The following is an 18,101-nucleotide window of genomic DNA, read 5'->3' on the forward strand; positions in this document are numbered from 1 at the left end:
TTGGCTACGTCCATAATGGTCTCATGCTGTATGTGTAGGTGAAATACAAAGAATGGATATCTGGTTTGTTCAGGACTCTCATTCATTCTCCCTTCTCTCACAAAATGGATTACAAAGTATTACCAAAGCCCCTTGAATCCAATGTTTATGCCAACTCATGCACATGAAAAGCTTCTCAGTTCATGGTCTGTTCAATGCCACATAACAGTTATCAGACGTACAATTTTAAAAACTGACATTTAACAATCGAATCATTGCCTCTACCACACAATGCCTTACCATGACCAGTGATACTAAGATGAAGAAAATCATGCCCAATTCATATCTGTTCAGAGTCCCAGCCTGCTCTTCAGTGACTACTTCTATGCAGCTTTTCTTATATATGCAGTGACTAGATTTTATGCTACATTTTCTCATAGCTAGAAGGTAAATTGATTTTCCATTTCCTTTCCAATCATTTATTTAAAATAAATGATAATTTACATAAAGGCAGCTTTGCTGTAGCAAGTTGGACAAGTCTACTCACTGATGATTAACGCTTTGCAGATATATGCTGTAAATTGCTCATGCGCCAGAAGACAGTGATAGTGGATCCATAGGGATGTGGAAAGCAGTTCAGACTTGCTGGATGAAAGAAACAAAAACAAGGTAATATTTTATGGCCTGTACATAATTTAAATTCAGTAATAAAGAAATCCATGGCTTACCACCCTTGGCCACATTCAGGCATGTAAATACCATTTAAGAAGTGTTGGGGTATGAGAGACACCTACGTGAAGCTGGCAGATATGGCACATGGGAAATCTATCATGAGATAAAAAAATATATTCTGGAGATCAGGAATGAACACAATGGTATTCGCAGATAGCACTGGGCAGCTGTACGGAAGCAGATGAATTGAGTTCTTTATGTATATAACAACACATTACAAAGTGTTATGTGCTTTTTTCCCAGTTGAAATGTGTCAGCTCATGGATTGCATCTCAATAGTCATTATAATATAAAGCAATTTGCATAGCAGTTTGCTAAATGTCCGTTTGGGATCAGAGTCTCAAAATAAACATTGCTGTTCAACAGAAGAATTTTTTAACCTATCTTTTCTCCTCTTCTTTATTCCTTGTGGTATCATTAGCCCTCTCTGTGACCATAAAAAACCTGGAAGATAGTGGGAGAGGTGCTAGCTTTCCTCTCCCTGTGCCCTGTCACAAGAATTCCCACTGCGCTCATTGCTCAGAAATGGCAGGCATGGCAGAGACTTACACACAAGACTGAGATGGAAGTAAATGGAAAATTTAACACAGCTATAAATAGGCAGAGCTATTATTTAAGCTTCCACACATAGGAATTAGCTGTCTTAAGGAGGATCTTTGGTATGAAAATTCTCTGAAGAGAATAATTGGAGAGGCCCCAGATGATCTTATTTGTATTCGTCAAGAATCAGAAGCCAGTAGTCCTCTGCTCACACAGTTTTGGAAAGAACTCTAAAAAGAAAACTTAACTTCACTTTGAAGGCCGAGAAATATCACTTAGAGAAAAGTGAGTTAAAGAGTTAAATTTGAGATGATCAAAGATAATATGAGTAACCCCATCCTTATAGGGAGAGAGCATTTTTCATAGTACTAGTACTGAATCCAGAGGCAGGATAAGATTCAGTGATAGAAAACTGAAGCTAGAAAAATTGCAATGGGAAATGAGCAACAAATGATTAACAGTTAATTTGATTAATGACTGGAAGACCTCAACAAGGGCTGTGACGCATTGTCCACCATCTGAAGACTTAATATCAAGTCTTAGTGTTTCCCTGAAGCCATTTATTTCTTCATGATACTGCTGGACTTCATACAGAAATCACCGATAGTAACTATGATCTGTACAACGTGAAAGGTGACAGTATGGTCTTTTTTGACCTTAAAATTCATTGGGGGGGGGGGGGGGGGGGGGGAGTGGAGAGGGGGTGGGAAAGAGTCATTTTTCTGCTCTAAGAAGCCATACCAAGACAGGTCAGAGGGAATGAATAATGAAATGTGATTAACTTAACCTAAAAAGAAACATATCACTTTACTTACAAAAGCAAATCTCAGACAGTGTTGCCATTGCTTCCAGTCTGTCAGTGGATGGCAAAAGTTCAAGTGCTGTGTTTATACAGAGTCTAACACAAAAGGAAGCTCATCTCTAAAAAGGTAAACACCTGATTGTAGGCAAATAGCTTGAATAAAGGAAAACATGCCCCTTGGAATTACTGCTGAAGTGTGACTGTGGAGAAGGTTTCTGACACCTTTAGTCTTCAGGACAAGCTGAGCAGAGTTTCTCAAAACTTGGAAAAGTTCACAGCAACATAGTCTAACTACTATCTTTCAACATTCAACTCTATATTATTTCAATTCACTTCCAATCTTTGTCATTTTGAAGACCATGAGCAACTCGAGCCACTGGTTTCTGTTGAAGTACGATCAACTTTACCAGTATATATAGAAATGGAAATCTGTGCCTAATTCTCAATTTCCTCACTTAACAACAGGGTGGTGACTTTAAAAGATTTTCCTGCACAAAATAAGTAAGATCTGATCTCACACCTTAAGTTCAGTTTTGAAAGGATAACACAATGTGCTGGCACAAAGTTGTACTTATGAAGGTTAACAATGGACATTGGGAAAAAGTTCTTTACTGTGAGGATCTTAAAAATTGGAACAAGTTGCCCAGAGAGCTTGTTGATGCACCATGCCTGTTAGTATTCAAGAGATGTTTCAGTAGTGCCCTCAGGAATATGCTGTAACTTTTGGTTAGCTCTACAGATGGACTGCATGGTTTCTGCAGGTCACTTTCAACTGAACCATTTCTACTCTATTCTATTTTACGCAATTCCATTCTATTCTATAAAAGCTAAACAATTTTCTGGGAGATGACAAAATTAAATGCATCTCCCCTAATAATAATTATACTGGCAGAAAAAGTCATTCAAGTACAGCAGATGGGATACAACGAACAATAAGACAATGGTGCTGTAATACCACTTTCATTCACCAAGCTCACCCAGTTCAGTGTTCAAACAAATCACACAGAGGTGTTTTTGAAAGGGATTAGTGCACTGAAGGCGTCTGACCCCAGGTCAGAAACTAAACGATGAACCACATGGCTTCAGGCACTCACCTTGGGATTAAGCAGCAATGCGCATGGATGTGTCCTGCTGAAGTGTTTCCAGATGATCTGGTTCATCAGGTCAAGGCAATGCTGGCTTGCCACTCCACGTCCCAACTGACTGGCCTGCACACAGCACGTCGTCCCCCATGCTGTCAGCTGTGGGGAGCCCAGCAGCCTGACACACTTTGCCACTGCTGTAGAGGCAGCAGACCAAACCCTGCAACAGGCCCACATGCCATTTCATGCAAGGAAGCAAAATAAACACCAACGTGACATTTTCAGAAAATCTGCTCACCTTTATGTCAGCATGACAATCCCCACTGACGTCAGCAAACACAGGATTAGGCAAGGGCTTAGTGCTTTCAACACCTGTCCTTGCAAGTAGGGGACCAGGACAGCCCTGCAGGCCCACATTCATTGGATACGTACACCAGCATGGAGACAGCAAGACAGAAATCAGGGTCCACTGCAAAACCCATCTGAATTCTTATCTGCCCTCACCCCCAGCATACTTGGCAGCCTTCACTGCACTGGATACTGCTGTGGCCATGCTGCCAGCCAGCATGTTTCAGTCCGGCTTGGTTAAGCCCCTGCAAAGCGCGATTACATCTACAGCAGCAGGGTGGGCATGCCCTTACTGCGTTAGGAGAGATACAGAAACCTGAGAAGGACTGAGGCAGAACAAGAACTGCACTGATAACATGCAGAGTTATGCCATCAGCACATGGTTCTGTCCTGGCTGATCTGTTCGTTGCAGTATTTTTTTATTTTTAAATGCTCACTCACTTAATCCTCTCAATTGTCCTTCGCTGCCTCTGCTTCCACAGCTCTCTCCCCCCAACTATCACCAGCTGAATTCAGCAGATCTCGGTTGGTCTCCAAGCTAAACATGAAGCTGAGGAACAAAAACGAGGAGCTGCAGAGCTCAGTAATGCAGCGCTTAGTACTGTAGTAGGTGACCTCCTCCAAGGTCCTAAAAACCCTGCCATGCTCTCTGTGATGGGAGGGGACTTCCTGGGAGACTTCTCAAGAAGGAACTCTTCAGAAGAAGTTCAGAATGCAAGCACATAAAATACGCCATGAAAATACAACTCTCTAACTTCATATCACAGAGTTCCACATTTTCTTGGCAATAATTGAAATCCATTCTGGTATATTTCCTAGGTAAACATAAACACAGCTAATTCCCCTCTCCTTCAAGTGAGAAAACCAAGAGGATAATGTTTCCATGCATTTTCTCACAGTGCACAGACAAAAGGCAAAGTATCCTCACCAGAGCTACCATGGGCTGATCAGGATGGAAACAGTTGTTGAGATTAAGATGTATGCCAGCTCCACCCTGCATTTGTCTTGAGGCAGGGCAGTCTCTTCTGTTCCCTCCTCTCCTCCCCTTTCTTATGCCCTGGAGAATGCTCTGTGACACTGGGGAGATGTGTTAGTGAATGGGTGAAAAGTATTTAAGTTAGTGTAACTGCATGGCACTGGGAAATCAGAAGGTATCCTTTTGCACAACATCACAGAGATTTCAGCAAGGTGCACAATTCACTCCAACCAGCACTGCCCCACAGGCTGTCATTACAACGGCTGGTAGTGGTGGCTGGCAGGGAGCTCCGTGAGACATTCCATTTCTCTAGTAATTAAGAGCCCATTCCTGCCAGTTGCTGAGCGTTCCCATATTCTGCCCCCTTCAGCTGAAGGCAAGGCAAGTCATATCTGCATGACAAGAGGCTTTCACAGGGTGACAGTCTTTAAGGGCCAAAATGTTCATCATAGATCAGGTTAAATATTTGCACTTTTAAAATGAATCCATTTTGAAAATTCTACAGCTCTGTGCACCGATGTTTAAATCTGCCTCTCTCCCACCCTGGGTTTTAAAAACACTTTGGATTGTGGAAAGCCATTCCGGCCTTGAAAAATGAAAATGCAACGTGTGGAACAGATCATTCAGCCATTCCTGGGTGAATTGTTAGATACAGGAAGTCCAACCTCTTCTGCTGCCTTAAATAAACTTTTGGCATAAGTTGGATTAGATAACAAATGTCCTCCATGAGGGGAAGAAGGTCTCTTGAGTAAATGCCTGAAAGAGAAATCTTATTTCTCTATCACATTTGCTCTTGTCAAGAGTATATCTGGAGAATCTGAGACAATCAGTGGATATCTGATTTTGAAATGATGGTTTCAACTTCAGCGTACAGAAACAGAAAAAGGAGCAAAAACTGTTTTAGGGCCATCTACCATATGGAACATCCTCTGGCACTCAAATCAGTACCTACGTTTTATAAACCTTGAGAATACATTTGATCTGTGAAGAGTTGGGTTGCTTAGAAGGTTGTTAATAGCCTGGAATGCTTCTGTGGTGTAATTGAGAGAGCAACCTTCTCTCACATTATTAAAAGCACAGATTAATGTGAGATAAGCAGATTTTTGAATACTTTTACTGCTTCAATTTTTTGACTAAGTATTTCCTTAGTATTTGACTAAGAAATTCCTTAGGCAGAGATACAGTGAACATCAAAATTCCAGAAGAGACAGATTTCACAGATGATAATCTGGATCATTGACCAGATGTGACAGTGTGTGATTGAAGAATCTGAGGAATCTGATAAAGGCAGTGATGATAAAAAGTATACTTAATAATGTAACAAAACACACATTGCAAAAGTAGAGTCATTTGGGCTGGAAATTTTGTGAGCTTTTCCTATCATTAAAGGAGATAATTGTACTGGGATGGGAGGAGAATAGTGGCTTCTACTGTTTCAAAGTAGTGTGGAAATTAAGTTTATCTGAGAAATAAACTTCAGTTCTGAACATAAGTGTAGAGGGAATTTTACTGAATAGGACTGAGACACTGGGGATTACAAGGAAATTGATGAGAATACTTTTAAATATTGATATCCTTCCACATTTTAGACATTAATGGATGGTTGGATGGATGCTACAGGAGACACACATCACAGCTACTATGAAAGACAATGGAAATAGATTAGCCACTGTCTGAGGAAATCGGCCATCAGCCATCACAGCCAGCAGGCAAGCTCTGTGGGTGGAGCCCACAGGGAGAACAGAAAAAAAAAGAAAAAAAAAGGAAAAAAAAAAAGGAAAAAAAAAAAAAAAAGGAAGACCAGAAAGCTTTGTGCTGAGGAAGATATGCCAGGCTTGGAAAGACATCAAATGGCACTCAGAGACAAAGATGAGAAGGATCACATAGACAATCACCTCAGAGTCCCTAAGTGGCTCCTGGATAAATAATATCACCAGGAGACTTTCGCTAATATATTTTTACATAGATAGATCTCCATGAATTACACTGAAAATTGGAGCCCTATTAAATCTTGCATGCATTCTTGTAAAACTGATGCTTAACTGTACAATAATGATACAATGGCTGATTAACCACTATCTGTTTTAAATATTTGGCAATACACCATTAAAAAAAGCACATTCAATGTTTTCTCTGTACTATTACTACTCTACTGACAGCTGCTGAAGTCCAAAGGAACTGTTGGAAGATGCATTTCAGCTTTTTCTTACCTTGCCATGGAAGTGACATCACTCTCCCTTCTCTCTTTTCACTGACTGCAGATCACTCCCATTTCTCCCTTAGTTCCACACCACCCAACACATTTACTTTTCTCAGCCACTCGCTCTCCTTTCAGCACAGCCATCTGTTTCCTCCAGCTTTTAAATAAATTTTACAGCGACAAAGCAACAGGGACCACAGGTTGACCTGGTGTTACATGGAGAGAGGAACAGGCGCAAGAGAACAGTATCTTCACACATGCTTTATGAAAATGAAGTGGAAAACTGAAATCACTGTACTTCATGGAGGAACCAAGTTTCCCTCCTAGCAACCTGCAGCAGAAATTGCTCTCAGAGAATGAAGAGAGTGTAAAGTTAGGTGGTAATTTTAGGGTGAGCTAGCTAAACCATCTAAATAAATGATATGGAATACAAACAGAGTTTTCATGTCAGAAACTTTGCAGAATAACTGCACCATGCATACTGCTTACCAGTCCAGGATCAAGTAATCCATCTAAGCAAAACACAACTTTTTAGCATGCAGCCTATTGGAACCGAACAGATTTTTAATTATTGATATTCACAAGCTCACTTTTAGAGGCAAACATCGCTCATTAAAGAGGGAACACTTCAGCCAAAGAGACTAGTGTAATGTACAAAATAAATAATGCATACACTGAATTACTAATTAATTAATGGAAGCATAAAATTTTACTGCTTACTGTTTCAAAAATTGTAAAGTGTTCTGAATAAAAGTATCAGTCAACATGCACTGAATTTGTGAAGTGAAAGCATTTCTGGATATTGAAAGTGGAGAAGTAAAAAAATTAAGGAACTTTTTTGTCAAGCTTTCCACCTCTGGGTTCACCTGAGACTGCACTACCAAAACAACAAAAATGTTGGCCTCTCTGGAGTAATGATATATCAAAATACTCCACAAAGTTCTTAACATATATGAATAAGAACATAAATTTCTGAGTGTTGTCTCCAAACACAGCTCCTAAGATTCACTCATCTTTAATTGCCAGTGACTTCATTCATGACTTGCTGACAGTTCCTGCTTCCAGAAGAATCAGTAAATCAGTTGCAGCAGAGTGGCAATAACAAATATCGTTCATGCCAACTCTTTTGCCTTCAAACACAGCACCATTAGAACATATATCCTATGATGCCCAGATATCTTACCTCACGTACAGATAGATAGGCTGCCCATCTCCTTCTGCTCCAAGCTCAAAGTCCCAGTGATTCCCAAAGAGAAATATCTCTCAGCTCAATTTTTGGAATGAAAGTTTTTGACTGAAAATGCTTCACAGAAATCTCACTCTATTAAGCTCATGTAGGAACACAGGCACAGCATTAAAAGCCCTGATGTGAAGTAAGCCCAACCATTCCTTGACCCCACTAAAAAACTAAGCATGACGCATGAAGACTTAGCTGTTCTCCCTTGGCTGTTTCCTAACATATTTTCTGATGTCTAGTGTCTGGTGGAAAATAGTTTCCTCATCCCACAAAAGTGCAAAATTTCAAAGCCTTTCCTATCCTGAATTGGAAGGATCCCAAAATCTTTTGAAGGACTTTGTAAAAACCAAGAGATGTCCAAAAGACCAGTCTGAGCCATTCAGTATCAATTGCCCTTTTCACCAGGCTATGAAGTCAGCGACTTGTTCAACCCACCCCAAGGTGAGGGCAACGATTAATTAAAAAAAAACATCATTTTTTAAGAAATGAACTTTTTTTTTTGTTTTTTTTTTATAACAAGTATAGGAGCTTCCAGAGTAACCCCTGAAAAACACATTCTTTATCATTTCCCTGCAGAGAAAACACTCGGGAGGAAAAGCAGAGGCCTGTTCCTTTGGCTGGGAGCTGGCAGAGGGTGTGGCCAGACTTGGGCTCTTTCCTCATCCCAGAGAAGGGCTGTACTCACCCAGTGCTGGTTGTTTGCATGAGAGGGACTAAGGGGATGCTATGGCCAAATGGCCTCTTTTCACATCGTGAGTACTCCTCTTTCTCTTACTTTCTTAAAAGAACATGGAAAAAAAATGAAGAAAAAGTGGAAAAAAAGGAAAATAAAAAAGAAAGGGAAAAACATTTGCTCCTAGCAAAAATTTCTTGAGTCTGATCAGAGTAGGCAATACCTTCTGAAAAGCATCAAGTTGTAAAATTCCTGACCAAGTCTAGTTAAAAACCTGCTATTCATCTTTAACCACTGCAGCTCTCGCTGGGCTTCCCTCAGTTTGCTTTTCCATATCCCCTGGTAAATTTGCACAGGAGTTCAAGGTCTCCTAGAGCTGCCAGCATGCCCTGTGCCAGCCTTTTTCCCGTGACGGACTCAGGAAGCTACATGGTGACCTTTACAGCCCTATTCCAGTACCTGCCCCAGCTTCCCTCCCCCTGACCCTCGTGCTAGCCACAGGAAAAGCCAAGAGGTGCTGCCAAAACGCCTATCGAATGAAGCAATGTGGAGCTGCTAAGGCTGCCTGAACCTCTGGGACAATTTCTGATGCTTGGACCACAATACATGGCTTTAAAAGCTCCAAGGCGGATGTGATTTCTTGGCTTTGACCCCAGCACACCCTCCCTGCCAATTTTTTTCACATTTGCATTCTGCTGGTGCTCCCAATAGAAAATGTGCTTCTCCCAACAGCACCAGCCACATCTGCTGGTGGGCCACAGTAGCCCAATTCACAGTGCAAACCTCCTTAAACTTCATCCTGCCCTACTGCACATCCTGCAGCAGACTTGGGGTGTCCTGCATTGGGCCTTCCCTCCCAGAAGGATTCATAACTGCATCCTTTCTGCTTCAATCCTGTGTTCCCTTTGCTTCTATCCTGCTGGCATCTTGCACAAGCTAGCTCTTTTAGAAGAAAAAATCTCCGGAAGAGTAACTCTAAAGGCTCTGTTTGTCACTACTCCAAAAGTAAAAGGGAGACCAGTGTAAAATAAAAACAACCCTGTTTTGTACAATTCACAAAATCTTGGTAGCAAAAACTTTCTAGAGCAAAAAATCAAAATATTATAGAAGATTGGCATCAAGTGAACAGGAAGCAGAGAAAGAAAAATGAAATCCACAGTAAGCTCAGGCACATGGAAATGCCTGAATTAAGATGCTGTAGCTGAAGAAACTACTCTTCATTAGTAGGTACAAGCAGGTGGGCATGGAAAATAATCCAAAGTTCTTGCACAGCAGGTGCCAGGGGGAGCACACTTCAGGCACAGATCAGAGTGGCACATAGCCCTGTCGCCTGTCCACTGGCACTGCTGCCTACACCTGTCTATATGCAAAAGGAAGTGTATCAACAGGTATTCTTTTCTTTCTGTTTTTTTTTTGTTTTTTTTTTGTTTTTTCCTATTTGTTTGTTCTTTCTTTTAAATTCTCTGTCTATGACTTAAAAAAGGATGGCTTCACTGAGTACAATGTAATTAAACTAAAAGAAGGAAACTGAATTTACTAGGAGGAAATCCTGCTTTTGCTCTAATGCTTCCTGCCTGTTCTGGATATTAGGTTCAAAATGATCAGAGTGAGTACCATTCTGCATCATCAGCAGAAATTTCCTCAAAGTCTCTATGCAGTAAACTTACACATTTGTTTTACTAATCATCATTTGTATTTCCTCATAGCCCTACTTACTGGCATCTAACAATACCAGAAGTTAGCCTGCAGTACATCATCTAAAGGCTTAGCCACTTGCAGACCTTCTGTAGGAGGCCTGTTCCAGCTGCCTGTGCCTATTTCAGTGCTGTCCTGCTCCATTAGCCCACCTTTTTCCCTTACAAGTATTTTTCCCTCTGCTCAGCTTGCACATCGCAGCCCACAGATGCTACAGGTGAGGTGTTCAGCTCATCTCCGTCTCTTTGACCTAATGCAGAGAGCTCATCTTGCCAAAGAGGCCCCAGTGAGGTGAAGCAAGGATACACCAGGGCCGGGAGCTGAGGGCGCAGCTTTGCAGCACACTTCAGCTTCTCTCTCCTGGCTCAGTGCCACCATGTCCTACATTCATCTGGGGTTTCATCCCCAGCAAACGCAGTGCTATCAGGGCTAGAGAGTGCAGCAGGGCTAAGGCCCTCCAATTTCATCCCTTTCGTCTCTGCTCTGCAGAATGGGCCCAAACAGGGCCATTTAAGCTTACTATATTTGCATTATCATGCATATAAAGAGAGAGAAAATGTTATATCGTCTTAATACTCTTTTAAGTCTACAGATGGAAAGCCTTGCAGAAGAGCAGAGAAATTGAATAATGTTTTCTATGTAGCTCTATTTTAAAAGACAGCAGTAAAACTGAAGGGATTTTAATTTGGGACGCTAAGTGGAAATAGTGAACTTTTTTCTAGAGAAGTTATTTTTTCAATTGCCAAATTACAACACCCAGTGTTAAATTAGTTTTCATAGTATTGGCAAGATTATGAGAATAATAAGAGTGTAATACAACACAAACATCTGATATATTTCAAATTTAACAAAAACACCTATATTGTCCAGGTCTTCCCTTCAACAAAAGGAAAACTGTCACCAAAATGGACTTTTTCTGTGCAGTAAAATAAGCCAGGAATTAATTAGTCACCCTATGACAATCAGTTGTAGCCCAGCTCTGTGCATGTACGTCCATCCCTCCCTCAGCCAAGCATGGGGTCAGGATAGCAGGAGTCACCTGTGAGGTTACCTATGGCACTGTGCAGATCCATGAGCTGAGGGGTGATTCAACAACGCCATGTGCGAGTGACAGAAAACCCCCCAGACTCTCCACAGAACAAAATGTGGGCCAAATATTGCCCTGGCTTCTGGGAGTTTGACACCTGGCACGTTCAGACATCTCAGAACTAGCTATGGAAGTAGATGCAAATTAGAAAAAATTAAGACAAAACAGAGAGTTTCCAAATCCCTGTTTCTGCTGTAAAAAGCTCGCTTGGGCTGCTGTGCTGACAAGTGGGCAGCCACCTGCGCTGTGCAGGGCCCAGTGGGCCTCACGGGTCGTGGAGCAGTTCAGGGGTCACAGCATGCAGACAGGAATGTGCTTTGTGAGCAGATGGATCTCCCACATGGTCCTGCATAGGGTGTCCAAAGGGTTGCTCGCTGCCTTCAGACAGCCTGCAACACGAGCAGATTGGCTCTCCTCATAGCTGGAGGCTCACAACGGCCTGAAAGGTCGTAATTGTATGGTAGGTTTAAATTTCCTTGTTAATTATCAGAGCAGCTGATATAAAAATATAGGTTGTGGTCTCAAAGTCTTCATTTCAGCCTTCACTGAAGGCTGAAAAACCAGAGTGCACTCATCCTCCCAAGGTAAAGCTGCTCTTCAACCTTTAGGCCTGGAACCATGTGCCAGGGGAAACTTTCAGCATCACTAGGATTAACATCATATTTGCTGCTTCCTGTCTGAACAGATGACCGCATTCTGAGCCCAAAGAGCCATCAGACGTGTCAGCTCTGACTAAAATGGGTACCTCTTGTTATAAACTTCACCTGTCTCAGTAAGGCAGAGGTGTGGCAACTGACAGAGAGCACAGTGCCCGTGGGAGGGCTGGCCGCAGTGAATTGGCCCTTGCCTCCCTGGAGGGTGACATAAATGCCTCTCCCTGATTCAAAACAAACTGAGGTGTCCATGTTTCCATTGGGTTAACGTGTGCAAGGAGTACAGAATAGGGAAACCAAAACAAACTTTAAGCAGAACTTTGCATTTCCTTTCTCACTCTTAATTGTGCCTTCCCCGAGCTTTATCCATAGCCACAGCCACATCTGTAGCCAAGGACTGAATAATCCTTTAACAAGAGTTAATGGAATCACATTGCAGAACCATCAAAATCAGGAATCATCAGTTTATATCAAAATTCTGTTTAATTTTTCCTGGCAGTGCCTTTCTTAATCTGGTATCCAAAATGAAAGGTGAGAAGTCTGTTAAACTTCAGCTAAAAATAAATCTAGCAGATGAACTTTAGTGTATGCATCTGATTCTCAGGGGATCCAGTGCTGACACTGACTCAAACTTAATGTAAACTGAGTGATGATGTTCTCTCACCTGGTGCTAGCGGAGAGCAAGTTATTGTTTGCAAATAGCATAATTCTGCTTTTAACTTGTAACAACTGTGGATCACTTCTGAGAAACAAATGCAACTGATTTTAAGAGAGTGCTTATAATACTCAGGTGAAATCGAATGTAAAAGAGTTCAATACACTTCATGCTGAATCCTAGTGCTGAAACTGGAAACCTGAGGTTGAGATCCAAGGTGAAAACCGTATTTAGCTTTAATGCTATGTGCTATTTAAAGACTTATTAAAACATTTTCCAGAGCTGCACTGGCCTAAGATCCTGCCTAGGAGTAATCCTGCAGCTGTTTGTTTGTAGCACATGCAGGAACTGTCTTTTCCTTATGGGGCAAGTTGTTTTCTTTTCATTTCACTGTTGTTTGCGTTTTGCCAAAAGCAAATAAAGGCAAACGACATTTCTGTGAAAAAGGCCACTTTCAGTGGGCTCTGCAGCCTGCATTTGCTGTGAATAGTGAGGTGTTCATTCCCTGATCTGATTTTCACTGTGATGGAATAATACTGTGATGCTTCCCAGCACCACCAGCTCCTGCCCATGTGAGCCTAGGTATATCTGGCTGCAGGGCTGGCCCAGGCCTCCTGGCATCACACGCACATCACGGCTCATGCATAAGCTGAACATGCCAGCTTGGCTGAGCCAAGCCAAGTCCCAGGACAGAGTGAAGAGTAGTGAAGAGTAGCCTGGCTATTGTACCCCACCAATAATTGCACTGATGTTACTAGCAAGACTTTCCAATACCACTGCAGAAATGGTCTTCAGTTTCTCTGTCTTTCTTGCTATAAAAGGAGGATTTTGCTTCCTCCCAGCAGAATTGTGGCTAGCAACAACTGAAGGATTTCAAGTCATTCAGCTACAACGATAAGTATTGGGTACATGCTTCAGGCAGAGATCAATCTGCTTGTCTTCTGCATTCTCCATCAATTAATTCTTTTAGAAGTTCTAGAAGTTGTTTAATGGACTAAGATTTCCAAGATCCTAATAATTACAGCATAAAAGTTTTCATCAGAACTTTTCCAAATCAAAATTACTTATCTTATAGAAAATAGAAACTTTTATTCTTTATTTTTTATTTATTTTTCTCCAAATCAACCAAAATTCCAAAAAGCACTTCTTGGACAAATCTTGTGGCCTCCCTCCACTTCCTTCAGGAGTTCTTGGCAGAGAAGCTCCTTTCAACACAAATGATCTGAAGCAACATTACCATCTAGTGGAGAATCTGATTCACCACTGAAACAAATTCCCTAATACAGAACACAATTTTTCTATGCAACACAAAGTTACACAAATGCATAATTAGGTAGTCAACTGAACATTTGTTTTGAAAATCAATGCCTGAGATCAACTAACTACTTTAGTTTAAGAGGGAAAGGGTCTTGAGTCATAATCAGTAGCATGAAAGCTATGCTAAATGCAGAAATCAATGCAGCATTCTACAGATAGGTTTTAATTCCTTGAGATTTCCAAAAGGAAGCATTGACATTCTGTCAAAGCAGATACCTGGGAAAGAAATAACGGAAAAATGCAACTGTCCTCTATAATACAAGTGTCAACGGTTACGGGCTGGTTTGGTCCGGTTCCGTGACTAGAAAGGTGGAGGGATCCGTGGATCCGCACCCCTGGAAAAGGAAAATAGGGGACCCCAAAATAATTGAAAACAGCGGCAACAATCTGAGGTGAAACAAACTAATTTACTAAATATAGTATCAGCAAAATATAACGAGAGAGAGAGAGAGAGAGTATGTGTCTGAAAGGTGGATCGGCCTCACCACAGCGCTGAGGTGAGAAGTGCAGTCCAGTTGAGCCAATGAAGAAGCGCAGACGTGAAGCACAGGCAAAGAAGAGAACATCAGGTGACCTTGCCAGGAGTTATATCTCCACGCTGACTGCAAAGCCCCCTGGGGAAATGTGGTTGTTCTTCTCCTCCGGACAGGCACCCAGAACTTGAGCATCAGCAGTCAAACCCCCAGTGAATTACATGATGTGATGATGTGGAATACTGATAACCAAAAATCATAAAACCATGACAACAAGTTATGTAAAAATTAGGACCTGCAGTTGATCAATACAAATCAAAGCAAAATCTACATCTTTCAAATTGGTGTATATGGAAATCTGGAGGCAGGCTCAGCCACAGGGCTGCTTCTGGAAATCTCCCTGGGACCCACCAGCTGCACTCCAAACATCCCTCCCTGCAGGCAGGGGGTGTGAGATCTGGCTCTCAGCAGCCTTCACATATGTCAGACACTGGCAGTGGCAGGACTGTCCTGCTGCTCACAGAGCTTCTGCTTCCTGTGCCTGCACCCAGCCCTTCTTACAGCTTCTCCACAGCATTCAGTTTGTTTATCACGTTCCTCTAATGTCCCACCAGCTGTATGCCTTGCACAGCCTGTGGCACAACAATCTGTGCTTCAGCGGGGTCTCTGCTGTGAAGGCCAGTGCTAGGGCCATGCAGTAACATGCATCGTCACCCTTTAAAACTGACTGATCTACACATCATCATCACCCTTCCACATTGTTTTCCAGATGCCACACTTGCTCTGGCACTGTAGCTGAAACAAGTTTGCAGTTGTGGACTCTGAAGGAAGTCAGGCTGGCCCATCAATCTCGTAGCCTAAAAATCTTTTGTTTTGCGCAGTAGTTAACTGCTGGGAAAACTCGCTGTCCTCAGGGAACTCTGACTTTACAAAGCACTTCAGTACCGAAGTAGAAAGTCTGAAACATTGAGGTCAATGAACACTTTGAAATCCACAAGTGGGTAGGGCCAGATCTTCACCTGCTTAGAGACATGCATGCATGCATGAAGAGCCATACCAATAACTTGGTTCAGTCTCCTGCTCTCCTGCTTTTTCTGTCATTTAGAAAAAAACACATCTTATAGCAGCTGATGTCTGCAGGAGGCAGAAGAACTCTGCACAGCGCAGCACTCAGCAGCTTGCGTAACACTGAACAAAAGCATTACAGCACCTCCTTTGCTTAGGGTCACAGTCACTACTTCGCTTTGGAGATTATAGGCTTAGGGCAATAAACGCATTAAAAAATAACCCAGCAAAAACAAAAAAACTTTCCCCAGGGGCAGAGTGTTATCTGAGGCAGGAATAATGAGGCTTCCATCTTCTTCCTGTTGGAAGAGATCATTACATTCCCCCCCAGGAGCAGTCCTTTAGTATCAGGCTATAAAGGAAAAGGAAACAGCAATAACAACAACAACGAGGATTGTGAACTTTTTAAAACCAAATTTCTTCCCTGCCCAACAATAAGGTGCACCAGGGTAATGCTTTACTATGTCTGTGTTTCTTCCCTTATATAGACAGAACATGCTAGGCCTGAGAGACAAAGTCCTCAAAACTTGTGATTAAGGAGAGTTATCATCGGTCTGGGTATGGCAGCTGTTTAACTCCTAAACCTCCTCCAGAAACAGCAGTGTCTACACATTCAGGCTAATTGCCAGAAGCTTCTGCAAAATCCTTTGGGAAGAGATGGTTGGAGAGAAGAAAAAACCACTCATTTCTATTACAGTCACAAAACAGTTTGGACAAATGGCCATATGCATTAGGGCAAGAGTATGAGCTCGGCCTTTTTCGTGGAGCATTCAGCACTAAATTCACAATTCCATCTGACCTCTCACGTGACTTGGTCTCCAAAATCAGGCCAGTTTGGTAGTAAGCAAGAATCTTAGTACAGACTGAATGTCCAGGCAACTTGGGAAGCTAATACAGTTGGTAACTATTGAGTTGCTTACATGTAAATGTTACTTCTACATTTAGAAGCTCAGTTAACAGTCTGGTCTCAGCTCAGTGCTTCATCACTCATGTTGCAGACAGGCTGGAAATATCAGAAACTTGCTGATCACATTGCACAAACTTCCAGTGCAAACTTAGGTGATTCTTGCAAAGTTTGTTAAGAAATCTGCACAGGTTTTGTTCCCAACGATCTTTCTGAAAATACAAGAAAACTTCTCATGACCTTGATTGTTTTAGCATAATGTAGGCTTAAGGAATAATCAGGAACATAGAGAAAACTAGCAGTGGAACTCTGTACACCATTTCAATGCCAGTCTTTTAACAATTAAGAAAAATGGAAGGAGGTGCAGAAGCCAGTCAAAGGCTAGAGAAGTGTTTCGCAATACTAGCGTACTGAGAGTACTTAGTCAAGAGGAAGCCTTGAATTTGACATTATAGCACCCAAAGCATGTCTACCTGGAATGGTGAAGGCCAACACATGTAATCCAAACTTGCTGGGCACAGACAGACTCCAAACAGGGAGTTCTGTTAGTTCTGTTAGAACTGAGTCCAAACTACAGCTAGAACACAAATAAAACATTGATTCTGTTCAAATGAACTACTCACAGGGAAGGCTCAGCATACCTCAGATCATGGACAGCTTATTTTGCATCTACCTATAGAGAACTAGGGAAATGTGCCTTGAGAGAGAAGACAAGGGTCAGGAACTGAAGGGAGGAACTGGGTTTGAAATCATGCATCAGGAATAGGATGTGGTCCAACACACACCATTCCTGATTGAGAAAGCAAGATTCTGATGTGCATAAAAGATTTCAGACTTCCCATACCCTTGGTTTGTCTGGTACAGAAGAGAGTGCTGGTTGCATTACCAACCACTGGGTAGAAACCATACTTGGCAATGAAGACAATGGAGGAGAAAATGTCAAATCTTTTATGAGCTCCTTATTCCAATGGGTGATCTGTCTGATCAGGAAGGACAGCAGTTGTTGGCTTCAGTTTTTCACTCACGCTATCGTGAATGACGCTTTAGAAGAGTCATAATCTCTTGAAGCCTGCTGGATCATCATCTGTTAGTTGTTCAGAAAATACACTTCACCAAAATGCCCAGGAATTGAAGTACAAAGCAGACAAGTACCTGAGTCCCCAGTGATGTACATTTTTCTTCTTGTTTTGTTGGCTTCTGCATTTCATCATGACATGATGGTTAAATGACATGTGAAAACTTGCAGACATTTCATCTTGTGTCTGTATTAGATTTGTATCTAGCTCTAGACTGCAAGAAAGGTGGCAGGGGAATATAGGAGGGACTTGCAAGGGACTACAACACATTCTTTGAGATCACACTGCTACATATTCCTGGAATTTGTAGGCAACACAGCAGTGAGACACTGCATGTTGTTTGCGGGGATCAGAAACTCAAGGTCACACAGAGAGCTTGGGTAAATCCCTGCTGTTAGCTCTTTGCTTCTGAAACTCTCATTTCCTCCTTCTCTCACATACACTTATGTTCCTTTAATCATAGGACTTCCTACTTCTTTTTTAAGTAAAAGCTGACAATCAAAGTTCTTTTCCTTTGTTGAAAGATGAATTTTTACAAAAAGGGAAACAAGGATTTACCATACTTGGGACACAGCAAATAATTACAATGGTTCCACTTAAATGCCCA

General features: G+C 41.8%; 1 protein-coding gene across 1 annotated transcript in view; it reads right to left on the minus strand.

Annotated features, from left to right (window-relative positions):
* Positions 1–6,053, minus strand: part of LOC104910794 (uncharacterized) — a 60,133-nt gene extending 54,080 nt beyond the window's left edge. The window contains exons 1-3 of the mRNA XM_085223322.1: positions 3,434–6,053; positions 3,148–3,355; positions 527–624 (exon numbers count right to left, since the gene is read on the minus strand). The gene's annotated coding sequence lies outside the window, so the exon portion shown is untranslated. The remainder of the gene's footprint in view (positions 1–526; positions 625–3,147; positions 3,356–3,433) is intronic.
* Between the last annotated feature and the right edge of the window lie 12,048 nt (positions 6,054–18,101).

Source organism: Meleagris gallopavo, chromosome 4 (genome assembly GCF_905368555.1).
Source record: "Meleagris gallopavo chromosome 4, MGAL_WU_HG_1.1, whole genome shotgun sequence".
In the NCBI taxonomy this organism is placed as follows: Eukaryota; Metazoa; Chordata; class Aves; order Galliformes; family Phasianidae; genus Meleagris; species Meleagris gallopavo.